We start from the raw sequence: 13,754 nt of genomic DNA, 5'->3' as shown, positions 1-13,754 counted from the left end.
CCCTCCAGAACCAGTGGGCAACCCACCCACTTGAGAGACTGTGGCTTTGCGCTCCCCAGGACCAAGCAGTGGGAAAACCACCCACTTGAGAGACTGTGGCTTTGCACTCCCCAGGACCAAGCAGTGGACAAACCACCCACTTGAGAGACTGTGGCCTTGCACTCCCCAGGACAGAGTAATGGGCACGTTGCCCCCTCCAGGACCAGTGGTGTTGTACCATATTCCGGTTGAGGTGCATCCCCGTTCCCTATCCCCCTGAGGTGCCTGTGTATTTTTGACCTGATGCCCCTGCAGTGTTCTCTCCGTGTTGTTGCAGGAGTCAAGTGGGGCCTTGACCTATGTGTAGTGGCCCTGTGGCCCAAGGACATTGAGGACTGGGCAGTGTTCCTCCATTTGTATATATGTATATAGTGTTTTGATTTTGAAGAACAAATTTCTATTTTATCTTATTACACTCACTTTAATCTATTCCTTTTGTCCTTGCATTATTCCTAAAGGGTACGGGGTAGATATGTGATGTTATTGCATCTATTTATGTGTATGGTGTGTGTATTGCTGTTCGTAATGCAAGAAGAGGTATACAGTCATGGGGAAGATGTACAACTCCATGGCATTGTGGTTGTTCCCTGAGTCTCCAGAGGTGAGTCCTTTGCCTTCTGTGTACTGTTTCCGCCGTGCTTTTGATGTTGTTGGTACCGCCCTGAAAAAGGTAGCGGATAGGTCTTTTGTAATACTGTGGGCGGTACATTGTCTTCCACCTGGCCGTTTGCAGTAACTACCGCAGTGCTTGTTGCTACCACCGTGGCGGGCGGAATGTTAAAGTGGCTGTCTGTGTGGGCGGTTTCCGCTGTGGTCATAATTCCATTTTTTTATCGCCGGCCTGCTGCCAGTATTACCGCTGCTTTATCACCGACCCCCAAAGTTGTAATGAGGGCCTATGTTTTCAAAACATCACTTCATGATTTATTTGCACAATATACTGGCTCATGTATCATACTAGTTAATGAACAGCAAACACCTTGGCTTGAAAGGGTTTTCTTTCAACAAAAGCCTCTGCTTGATGCATTGGCTTGCCTCACTAAACTATGGTTTTACTCCGCAAATTTAAGGGAGTGGAGAGACAGGGACCACAAGATCTGTAGAAGGTTAGGCTGTTAAAAGAAATGTTTTTTTTATTTTAAACGGTTTTGGTTTACCAATTTAAAGTGTGATTTAGTGGGCTGTATTATATTTACTGCAAATCGGACCAAAACTATGACCCAAATAGTTCCAAAAGTATGTCCTGGAATATTGCTCACACAAATCAATAAGTGACGCAAGAACATCTAATATTATTTTTACACAAACACATATGGTGTGTTTTTAAACTAATGCGCTATTCATTGGAGCATGCAATTGTATGCCTACTAGTAGTTTATGCAAATCAATATGTTAAATATGCAAACTAGCAGGTTACATGAGAGAACAGAACATTATGCATGCAAATCAGCAAGCACTGATTTCAAACCAACAAGTTGTACTTTAAAACCATTACTTTGCACATACAAAACAGATCATTAGAACAATGAAACAATTGATCATATAATTATGTATGTCACGCAGCACAATATGCATTCAAATCAATGCGGTATTCATGAAAACCAATAGAACATGTGTGTGAACCACTGCATCACACATTCAAATCAGTATGTAATGCTTTCAATACAAGAGGCTGTATATTTAACCAATATATTACACGTACACGCCAGTACACTACAAGAGAGAAGCAGTACATTATGTATCAAATTCAAACAACTGTGCATGTCTACCAGAAAATTATAAATGCAAATCAGCATATAGTCAAATCAATATGTTCTACATTTCAACCAATATGTTGTACACACAGTATATCACACAAGTGAGCCAATATGATATGTATATGAGCCAATATTAAACATGTGCACACATGACTTACTCTTGCAAAGAAGTATGATATGTCTATGGTTCAGTGTGTTATGCATACAACCCATACATTATAAGGGTGAATCGACATAGCATCATAATCAATGCATAACACATCTGGACCAGTGAGTTATGTATGCATGTCAACCAGTGGAGTGCTTGCAAAACAAGAAAACTTGAAGAACCAATGCAGTACGCACTAAGGCCTATTCAACTAATATGTGTCACATACAAGTTCATTGGATTTCGTTTACTTTGTCATCTCATACTAATTAGAACTACTTACATACATATCAAAGGCCGCAAATACACTTTTCTTATGCAGTCACAAACTCAGGAGATGGTATTGCTGGGTCATGTTGGCATCACTGGAACATCTGTATCCTTGCAAGTAGAGATCTTGCATGAGGCAGATAATGTGTCAAAATGTTACTATGCAGCTGAATGTCATCATAAAATGTTACGAAAGCAGCAACAATATTATGTTAATAAATACGACAGAAATATCAGATAGTATACACACAGTTAACAGTAAGAGGACAAATCAAAATTTATACTTTTCGATAAATGCTTTGCATCGTTTAAGTATTTAGATGTTGTAGTCTGTAATTCAGATTCAGAAAAGGACAGCTATACTGCTGTATGCCCGGAGAGGAAATACATTTTGTTTTCAATGTTAAGTTCAGCGTTGAGGAAATCTGTGAACTATACCCGCGCTTAAAATTCTGCTTCGTGGCAATGTAAAGCTCACGGGCCTCTTACTTTATCATAACGGCTAAAATTGGTCTCCGACAGAAAAAAAAATTCTGCTGCTCAGTGGGATGTAGCAAATTGAAAGACTTGTACTTCTATAATAGAGATGAAGCAACGCGTGTTTTGGTTAATGCGGGCCCTATAACAACTGTGGGAACGAGAGACATTCAGCATATTGGCATATATATTTTAAAAAAATCTAAAAAGGACATGCCCTCATTTATGGTTGAAGTGGGGAGTTGTCCCCATTAGTACATGCCACTTGTTTAGTATTGATACACTAGGTGCTGCTGATCAAGGATTGGTGGCAATAAGAAAAACATGGAACCTGCTCTATTTTATATGGCTGTGTTAGACTTTTCATCCTTGGTGTGGTCTCCCTTAACTTTTTGCCTCTGTTCCCCAGCTTGTTGATGTGTGCTGGACTCTGATTTTATTGTTTTTGTTACTCTGGGCACTTTACCACTGCTAACCAGTGCTAAAGTGCAAGTGCTCCTTTACAAAATGTGTATGTGATTGGTTTATCCATGATTGGCATATTTGATTTACTAGCAAGTCATTAGTAAAGTGCACTAGAGGTGCCCAGGGTGTATAAATCAAATGATACTAGTGGGCCTTTAGCACTGGTTGTGCTACCCACATAAGTAGATCTGTAATCATGGCCCACACCTGCCACTGTAGTGTCTGTGTGTGCAGTTTTAACTGTAAATTCGACTTGGCAAGTGTACCCAATTCCCAGGCCTAAACCTTCCCTTTTCTTACATGTGAGACACCCCTAAGGTAGGCCCTAGGTAGCCCCAAGGGCAGGGTGCAGTGTATGGTTAAGGTAGGACATCTAGTAATGTGTTTTATATGTCCTGACAGTGAAATATTGTTAAATTCGTTTTTCACTGTTGCAAGGCCTGTCCCTCTCCTAGGTTAACATGGGGGCTACCTTTAAATCTGATTAAAGTGTAGATTCCCTTTGGGAGCGGATGGACATGTGGAGTTTGGGGTCTCTGAGCTCACAATTTAAAAATACATCTTTTAGTAAAGTTGATTTTAAGATTGTGTGTTTGAAAATGACACTTTTATAAAGTGAGCATTTTCTTGCTTATACCATTTCTGTGACTCTGCCTGTTTGTGGATTCCCTGTCTGGGTCAGTTTGACAGTTGGGCTGGTTGCACCTCACACTAGACAGTGACACAAAGGGAGCTGGGGTGTAGTCTGCATTTCCTGATGAGCCATCTGTGCTAGGAGGGAGGGGAGGAGTGGCCACTTACACCTGAAAGGGCTGTGCCTGTCCTCACACAATGCAGTCTCCGACCCCCTGGTGAGTGTCTGGGGCCTGGCCTGGGCAAGGCAGGATTTCACATTAATAAGAGACTTTACTTTGAAGTAGTCCTACTTCAAAGGAGAAATTGGGTATAAGAAGGGTATAAACCTCTGCCTGGAGAAGAGCTGAAGAGCTGAGGAAGAAGAGCTGCCCTGCCTGTGACTGTGCTTTGTGGAGCGATTCTGCAGTTGCTGTTTCTGCGAGAGTAAGACGGCAAAGACTGTACTTTGTGTGCTTTCCATCTTGAGAAAAAGTCCCTAAGGGCTTGGTTTAGAGCTTGCCTCCTGTTGTTTGAAGTCTCAGGGACAGCAAAGACTTTTCTCTGCCAGCACCTGGAGCCTCTGGAGAGACTCCTACTCTGCCCTGTGGTGCCCATCCAGTTCCTGGGACCCTGAAAGGAGAAGCTTGCAGCCTAAAGATAAGGAAGTCCATGCACAGAGCGCCGTGCGGGGAAAAGATCGACGCGACTCCGATCTGCGGCTGAAGAAACGACGCGCCGCCGGCTCCGCAGCTGAGAATCGACGCTCACAGGAAACGCGACCGAAGAATCAACGCACTGAGCAGGAGAAACGACGCGCAGCATCGCTGACAAAGGCTGGGAGATCACCACCCGCGCTGCAGGGTTTTTGTATCATTGTGCGGCTGGATTTCCGACTCAAGTACTGCTGGACTTGGAAAAACAACGCAAGGCCTGCCCGGACCCGAGAGTGCTGACCGGATCGACACATCGCTCTCCTGCGGAAACAACACGCCCGACCCGGCGAAAGGAGAAACGATGCAAGACACCACTCGGAGTTGAATCAACGCATCGCAAGCCCTTTTTGACCTGCACTCGCCCGTGCCGGGTTATTTTTGACACACCCAAGGTACTTTTTCACGCTGACAGTGTTAGTGTGTGTTTAAAACTACCTAAAGACTCTTTTTGCATTTTTATTAATAACTTGACTTGTGTATTGTGGATTTTTGTCATTTTGGTTTAGTTTTGTTAGATAAATATTTCCTATTTTTCTAAACTGGTGTTGTGTCATTTTGTAGTGTTTTCATTAAGTTACTGTGTGTGTTTTGGACCAAATACTTTACAACTAGCACTCTGAAGTTAAGCCTACTGCTCTGCCAAGCTATCAAGGGGGTAAGCAGGGATTTGCTGAGAGTGATTCTCTTTTACCCTGACTAGAGTGATGGTCCTTGCTTGAACAGGGGGTAACCTGACTGTCAACCAAAGACCCATTTCTAACAGGCTGGAAGTGTATTTTTACTTTTCCAAATATAACATAGTCTACCATCAACCGTTACCCTGGCAAGACCGTGTGCGTCACACCTGTAATAATTTCCAAGTGCGTCAGAAAATTAAGGGTTACTGCAGTAATGGGCTTGGATTTGTAACCTTTACTGAATGAGTAAGTGTTCTTCTTAGCTACCTTACCTGAATTACTCAAGAACACACAGTGGCCAATTCACAAACATCTATCCATCATCATTTCACCATCATCCATTTCCACAGTAAATGGCATCATTGCCATTTACAGAATCCACCCTTAGGAAGTGACATTACTACATTTCACCTCTTCAAGAAGTGACATCACTGCTTTTCCACCAAAATCCTCTTTGAACGAAAAAGCCATACAAGCAGTATTTATTCTTCATCATCCATTTCCCCGGGAAGTTATATCATTGCATTTACCAGCATCCACCTCTCAAGGAAGTGACATCAGTAGCTCCTGTCAAAACCAATTTAAAAGACGAAGCCATGCAAGCAGGTTTCCTTCTCCATCATTCCTTTCCACAAAAAGTGATGTCACTATATTTCCCAGCATCCACCTCTTCAGGAACTGACATCACTTCCTCCATTCTGCTTACTTCAATCAACTTCTCAGGTCATCCCACTATCCTGGCAGCCCCCAGAATATGGCAGACACAGACAAGAGCATTGCCTGGTAGCTCCAGAATGGGCTTTCAGCGAGAACCCTGTTCCACTGCAACTTACAAGGTAAGATTTAGTAATTTGCCTCATCCAGTCCCTACATTGCCCATCCCCAAAGGCACTCCCAAACCAAGATCAAACAAACACTAAATAGCATCCAGATAACACATAGACCCAGCTTCCTATATATTACTTTAACCAACACACATGTACAACTACTAAACACACACTAACACATGCTCATTATCACACACTCTGCAGTACACCTAACTCCAGAGATCACAGACCTCATGACTTATTATGAGTTTGAAACCCTCTTCATTACATAATATTGGTTGACAGCCCACATATTCTCACATGTTGAATGTCCTAGTCCCCACCAGGTACAGCATCCATTGTGCAGAACATTCATATAAGAGGGAAGGAGACATCTCAATTAAGCAGAACACCTCATGGTTCTGCAAAGTAAGCATGCAAGTGACACTGAACTTAATGTAGCTCCTGTTTTGGCACAATCCTTTTTATTTGGAGGCCTCCCGGGCAGAACAAGGACTTTCTTGATGTACTTTCAGACAGATCTCACCATGTGATCCATCTGACAGTCTCTCACCACCCTCCTGGTTGATCTAAACATCCCAGAAAATGTGAGTAAAGAAAAAAAAAACACACAGGAGGCACCCTCCTCAACCTCATTGGCAGAATCATCATGGTGCAGCACATTAACCAATCAAGACACTCCCAAGGCCATATATTTAACATCGTCATCTAAACACTACCATCAATCCAATGCAAACCACCCATTCCCCTGGACTGGGCTGATTACCTTTTCATCCTATCACCTTTCTCAGCTTCCGTCCAACAAACTAAGGTCAACACAAAAAAGAACGCCAACCTTGAGATTCTTTAAAGACTTATTCATCAAAGGCATAATGCTTGCGTTCATTTGCCAACTCAGTGTCTGAAAACACCCTAATAACCAACTTCAACATTTTTATGAAAAACATGAGAACATGCACTCACCAACTAAAATATAATAGTGCAAGCCAAAATCTTTAGCACTCTGATTCTCCCAAAACCGCACCAATAACAAATGCTGCATTTGCAGACAGGAAAGAAAATAAAAGATTAGTAAAACCCTGATGATCTCATTCTTTTAAAGTACCTTCGCACAACATGCAGACAACTCATCATGTCAGCCAAAGCAAAGTACTGAAACCAGCACCATCAGTGATGCCATCAACAAATGCAAATTATTCTTCAAGAACATCTAGTACTACATCAACCCACTGCTTGAACCTCTGGTCCCTCACTCCATACAAGTGCAATACCATCATCTACTTTTCCAGTGAAAAAATGCAGAAGTTCTTAAAGAACATCAATAGCACCAAGCCTGTTTTTACTTTTGGGTACACCTCTTCGTGGAGCATCCCACAGTGATCACCTTTTGAAGGCCTACCTCTCACATATGCAGCTACCTATAAGGCACCGCCTATGAAGATGATTTCTAATACGTGTCCTTTGTCAGAGCTATCTCTAGAGAAGCTCTCTCACCACCTTACCCATGCCGAAACCTCTTCCACTCAATGCATCTTCATAGAACCACCCAAGACAGACCGGATCCTTCCATCACTGAAGAAACCTACTCTGAAGCATGATGACATTGGCCACTACTGGTGCATCACTCAGCTGCCATTCATCAGCAAGATCATTGAGAAAGCAGTTTGCGTTCAATCCACACATCTGGATTCAGATACTACTGTAGCATGGATACTATGGATATGGATATGGATACAAGCTAATTCACACACTGTCGACAGTGCATTCCTGGCCATTGATAAGATGACCCTTGCCTCCCAATATTGCTGAACCTTTCAACTGCATCAGACACCACCAACCAACCCACCCTCAACCACAACATGAAGTCTGTAATGGGATTTTCAGGCAACATCCTTCCAGGGTTTTCCTCCTACTTTCCAGTTGACACCAGTTTGTTCACAGGGGTACCTCCACATCACAAAAGATTCATATTACCTGCAAAGTACCTCAGGGTTCCGTACTGTGTCCTGCCATCTTCACCCTCTACAGGGATCCCCTTGTGGCTCTCTGGATAGATCGCAGTATCAACATTCACCAATATGATGACAAATATCCATCTCTACATGAAGTTCTCCTCTGCTTCAGACATCTGCTGCCTCATACTATGCCTGCAACTCACCCACATCTGGATGTCAAGCCCCTACCTGAAGCTCAATCCCACCAAAACACAATTATTGGTATTTGCTAGTAACAACAAGCGAAAAATAGTTCACTAATTTTGACTGTGATGGCTTTTAACCGAAAATTCACTCAATCCCAAATCATTTGGTGTCACCATGGATCACACTCAAGAAATACATTTCCAGTACAACAAAGATGGCAAGACACTAGATTTACTGAAGAAAGTGAAACCATTCCTCCCTAAAGAGTGTTTAGAGCTGCTGTTCTAATCCTCATATTCTCAAATCTGGTAGTTGAAACATCCTGCTCCATGGCCTTCCAGACTCCATCCTGGTCCCGTATAGGGCATCCTCAAGGGCAACATACCTCATCCAGGTCCTGAAGATCCTCACCCCTATAATTTTGGAGCACTACTGACTCCACTTTCCACACAATCTTTAAAACCAGCTACATCATTTAAAACGCAATCATAGCCAGCTCCCCCACCTCTCTGTCAGAGAAGCTCAATATTTCTAGTGGCTGTTGAGACACATGCAGTGGAAAGCCATCAGGTTTGGAGACAGACAAGTGTAAAAAGAAAAAGTAAAGCAACACATCTTATCAATCTCTGCTCCTACAATCTGGAACACCATCCTTATATCCATGAGAACTACTGTAAATCTGTACCAATTCAAGAAAGAGTTGCAGAGGCACCGCCTTAAAGAATACTATGATGAAGTAACAGTTTTGAAACCAACTACAAATCCAATTGATTGTCAACTGTATCCTTCATTTTGACCCTGTGCAGTGCTTAATTGCCTTTTGGCCAGAGTCCACAATCCACATATTTAATTACTTACATGTATACATACTAAAATACATGTATTTATAAATGTGTGACCTATTATGCCAATAGTACTTCATAAGCTCATCCATGCATGTTAAACATGACATCCTTGGCTTCACTCCTCCTGTTTATCACTGCTATACATTGCTAAGGTGCTTGTGCTCTTCCCTTCAAACATGGTAAAATTGGTCTACACCTAACTGGCACTTGAATTTACTTTTAAGACCCTACGCAACCCTCTTATCAGCCCTAAACTGTCCTTTTTGATATTTATAAGTCATTCCTGAGGCAGGTCCTAAAGGCTCATAGGGTATGGTGCCTTGTATTTAAAAAGTAGGTCATGTGTTTTTAAGTTCTACATATCCTGGTAGTGAAACACTCCGAAAGTAATTTTTCACTATTGAAGACCTCCCATTGACTAACAATGGGTTAATTTTTTACAGTAAATATGTGCTAAACCTGGATTGGGAGTAGCTATAGATATTTTGTTCAGTCTCAAATAAAATGTAATTTAAAATACCACTTTTAGAAAGTTGGCTTTTTCTTGTCCCAACTATCTGTGCCTTATGCCTGTGTCCTGGGCCACATGACTGTGATTGGCCCTGTTGTTGGGCTTTGTGAATCTCTTCCAGATAGTGACACTGTGACACAAAGGGGACTTTGGTGTTGACCTAATGGGCCATCCTGGCAGGATGGCTGGGAAGGGGCTGAATGGAGTCCAACTTCAACTTCAAAGCCTTTGAGCCCTGCACAAACAAAGGAATCTGGCAACAGGCATGCCCTGCATTTTTTCACCACTCAACAGTTTGGAGCCTAAACAGGAGAATTACTTCCCACAACCAGATGTGGTGGTAGGGCAGGAAGCCTCTCCAGGAATAAATACTGGATCTCCAGTGCAACCCATCAGAACACACCTGGACCTGTGGATGTTACAGAATGACTAACCTGCTGCTTGAAGAATCGCCTTGCTTTTTGGGAAGGAACTCTGGACCTTCTTGCCTTCATCCCAGGCTGAATAGAGTGACTCCAAGGGTCCGTTGGATGATCTCCTGTGTGAGCTACAGGGAAACAACAAGAGTGTACTCCTCCTAATAGAAAGGTAACAATCCTGAAGTTGAGCTCCTCTTGACAGTGACTGGGCACATTTGTACCAAGACTCTAACTCCCACAATGACTGCCAACACAAAACACCTGTGAGGCCTCCTCTTTGCTGGGCCAGTGACTTCCAGCAGTGATCAGCAAAGCGAGACCTGCACTTTGTGCTACAGCAATGATATCCCATGATGGCCACCAATGGAAAGGTAAAGCAATGACTGTCCACGTAGACCGACCAGATCTTCTTCCTACAGCGATGACTGTCTGTGACTCTTGCCTGATCTTTGCACTACAACCATAATCATCCACGATGCTCAGCATCCTCCTCATGGCCTCCTCTACCATGAAAAGAACTACTTGCGCCAGACTTAGAAGGTAACTTTTCAGCTGGACTAACCCAGCGCCTGTATTTGTCTACGCTCCATTGTATTTAGCCTGAGCTTGGGACTTTCCCATGCCTAGCATGACCAGAGGACTAAGGGGGTGATTCTGATTCTGGCGGGCGGCGGAGGCCGCCCGCCAGAATTCCGCCCCCATTATACCGCTCCGCGGTCAGAAGACCGCGGAGGGTATTATGAGTTTTTCCCTGGGCTGGCGGGCGGTCTCCAAAAGACCGCCCGCCAGCCCAGGGAAAAACTCCCTTCCCACGAGGATGCCGGCTCGTAATCGAGCCGGCGGAGTGGGAAGGTGCGACTGGTGCAGTGGCACCCGTCGCGTATTTCAGTGTCTGCAAGGCAGACACTGAAATACTTTGCGGGGCCCTCTTACGGGGGCCCCTGCCGTGCCCATGCCATTGGCATGGGCACGGCAGGGGCCCTCAGGGGCCCCGCGACCCCCCCTACCGCCATCCTGTTCATGGCGGCTTTCCCGCCATGAACAGGATGGCGGTAGGGGGGTCAGAATCCTCATGGCGGCGGAGCGCGCTCCGCCGCCATGAAGGATTCCCCCGAGCAGCGGTAAGTCGGCGGGAGCCCGCCGACTTGCCGCTTCTGACCGCGGCTGAACCGCCGCGGTCAGAATGGTCGTGGGAGCACCGCCAGCCTGTTGGCGGTGCTCCCGTGGTCGGTGGCCCTGGCGGCCACCGGCCGCCAGGGTCAGAATGACCCCCTAAGTGTGGCGCTTTTTATTTTTTGGTGCTATTTTCACTGAAAAACTGTAAAATAAAATATTTCCGGTTCTACTGATTGGGTTTTTGTCATTCTGGTATCATTTTATTTAGGAAAATTGTGTTTTTCACTTTATTACTGTTTGTGTGCTGCATAAATATTTTACACATTGCCTCTAAGTTAAGCATGACTGTTTTGTGCCAAGCTAGCAGAGGGCTAAAAACACATGATAATTTAGTAACGTTTGTGATTCACCCTGACAAGGACTGTGGTTGTTCTCTGATTGGGGCTTCCCACCTCAAACAATAACCCAATTTCTTAAAACCTTCCTCACTCACTAATACTTTACATTTCTCACGTTTTATTTACTAGTAAATATTGCATCCCTAAGGAATAAACAGTCAACGTGTGTTTGAAATAGGTTCTCTGGTTGGTAGGCAGTTTGCACTCTGTCCAAGCAGGGACCCTCCCTCTAGTCAGGGTAAGGGAATAACACACCTGGGTAACTCCCAATCACCCCCATGGTAGCTTGCCACGAGCAGAAAGGCATAACCCCAGAAGCAATGTGTAAAGTTTTTGTACCAACACACACAGGACCTCAGTGAAAACACTACAAAATGGACTCCACACCAGTTTAGAATAATAAGTCATATTTATCTCAATCAAACAAGACCAAATCAACTAAAATCCAATATACACAAGTCAAGATACAAATTTAAAAAGAATAAGAGTCTTAATCCTTAGAAAACAGTGAGAATGCCGTGGTTACAAAAAAAGTACCTGGTTTGCGATAAAAATAAAGCTGCATGGGTGAGCGTGCATCAGAAAAGTCAGCAATGCGTCGATTCCTTACTTGCAAGCGAGGCCATTAATCGTTTCCTCCTCCGGTCGGGTCGGCGATGCGTTGTTTTTTTCTCTCGCAAACCAGAGAAATGCATCGATTTCCAGACGGTCACCTCGGGTCCGGCCAGGCTTTGCATCGATCTTTCACGCCCAGCGATGTTGAGTTGAAATCCGGTCGCACTGTGCCAGGAAAACACTCTGCCTGGGGTTTGCATCATTGTCAGCAGCCGCTAGCGGGTGTTGTGCGTCGTTTCTCCAGCCGCAATGTCATCAATCTTCCAGTCGGGATGTCGTCTATCTTCCAGCCACGATACAGGCGGAGTGTCGATTTCAGCCGCGAGGCCGGCTGTGCGTCGTTTATCAGTTATGTTTCGGATAGTACGCCAAAAATGTCCCCGCATGGTGATGTTTGCATGGATTTCAGTCCCTTTCCACCAGCTTCATCTTTCAAGAGCCCAGGGACTGGATGGTGCACCACTTGGCAGGGCAGGAGTCTCACCAGAGAGCCCAGGTGCTGGCAGAGGATGTCTTTGATGGCCCTGAGACTTCAACAGCAGGAGGCAAGCTCAACTAAAGCCCTTGAAGATTCTTCTCAAGCAGGAATGCACAACAAAGTCCAGTCTTTGTCCCCTTTAACAGGCAGAAGCAGCACCTGCAGGATAGCCCAACAAAGCGCAGTCACAGGCAGGGGCAGCACATCTCCTCAGCACTTCTCCTTGTCAGAGGCTCCTCTTGATTCCTTGAAGAAATCTAATTTTCAGGCATTTTGGGTCCAATATTTATACCTCTTTCCACCTTGGAAGTCTCTGTTGTTCACAAGATCCTGCCTTGCCCAGGCCAGGCTCCAGGCTCACACCTGGGGGTTGGGGACTGCATTGTGTGAGGGCAGGCACAGGCCATTCAGGTGTAAGTGCCCACTCCTGCCTCAACTCTAGCTCAGATAACTCATCAGGATAGGCAGTCTACTCTCCAGCTCCCTTTGTCTCACTGTCTAGAGGGAATTCATACCAGCCCAACTGTCAGTCTGACCCAGACAGGAAATCCACAACAGGCACAGAAGGGTTTCAGCAAGAAAATACTGACTTTTTAAAAGTGTCATTTTCAAACTGACAACTTAAAAACCAACTTTACCAAACAATGTATTTCTAAATTGTGAGTTCAGAGACACCAAGCTCCATATTTCTATCTGCCCCCAAAGGGAATCTGTGCTTAAATATCATTTAAGGGCAGTCCCCATGTTAACTGATGAGGGAGAAAGGCCTTGCAACAGTGAAAGCGGAGTTTAGCAGTATTTCACTGTTAGGACATGTAAAACACACCAGTACACGTCCCACCTTTAACATACACTGCACCCTACCCATCGCGCCACCTAGGGCCTACCTTATGGGTGCCTTCATGTAGAAAAAGGGAAGGTTTAGGCCTGACAAGTGGGTACACTTGCGAGGTCTAATTGGCAGCTTAAAACTGCACACACAGACACTGTAGTGGAAGGTCTGAGCCATGTTTACAGGGCTATTTATGTGGGTGGCATAACCAGTGCTGCATGCCCACTAGTAGAATTTGATTTACAGGTCCCGGGCACCTCTAATGCACTTTACTAGGGACTTACTAGTAAATCAAATGTGTCAATCAGGAATAAACCAATGACACATATGATTCACACAGGAGCACTTTCACTTTAGCACTGGACAGCAGTGGTAAAGTGCCCAGAGTACCAAAAACAGCAAAAACAGAGT

Source organism: Pleurodeles waltl, chromosome 10, assembly GCF_031143425.1.
Source record: "Pleurodeles waltl isolate 20211129_DDA chromosome 10, aPleWal1.hap1.20221129, whole genome shotgun sequence".
Lineage (NCBI taxonomy): Eukaryota > Metazoa > Chordata > Amphibia > Caudata > Salamandridae > Pleurodeles > Pleurodeles waltl.
The sequence above is the reverse complement of the archived record's forward strand: the minus strand, read 5'-3'. Positions refer to the sequence as shown.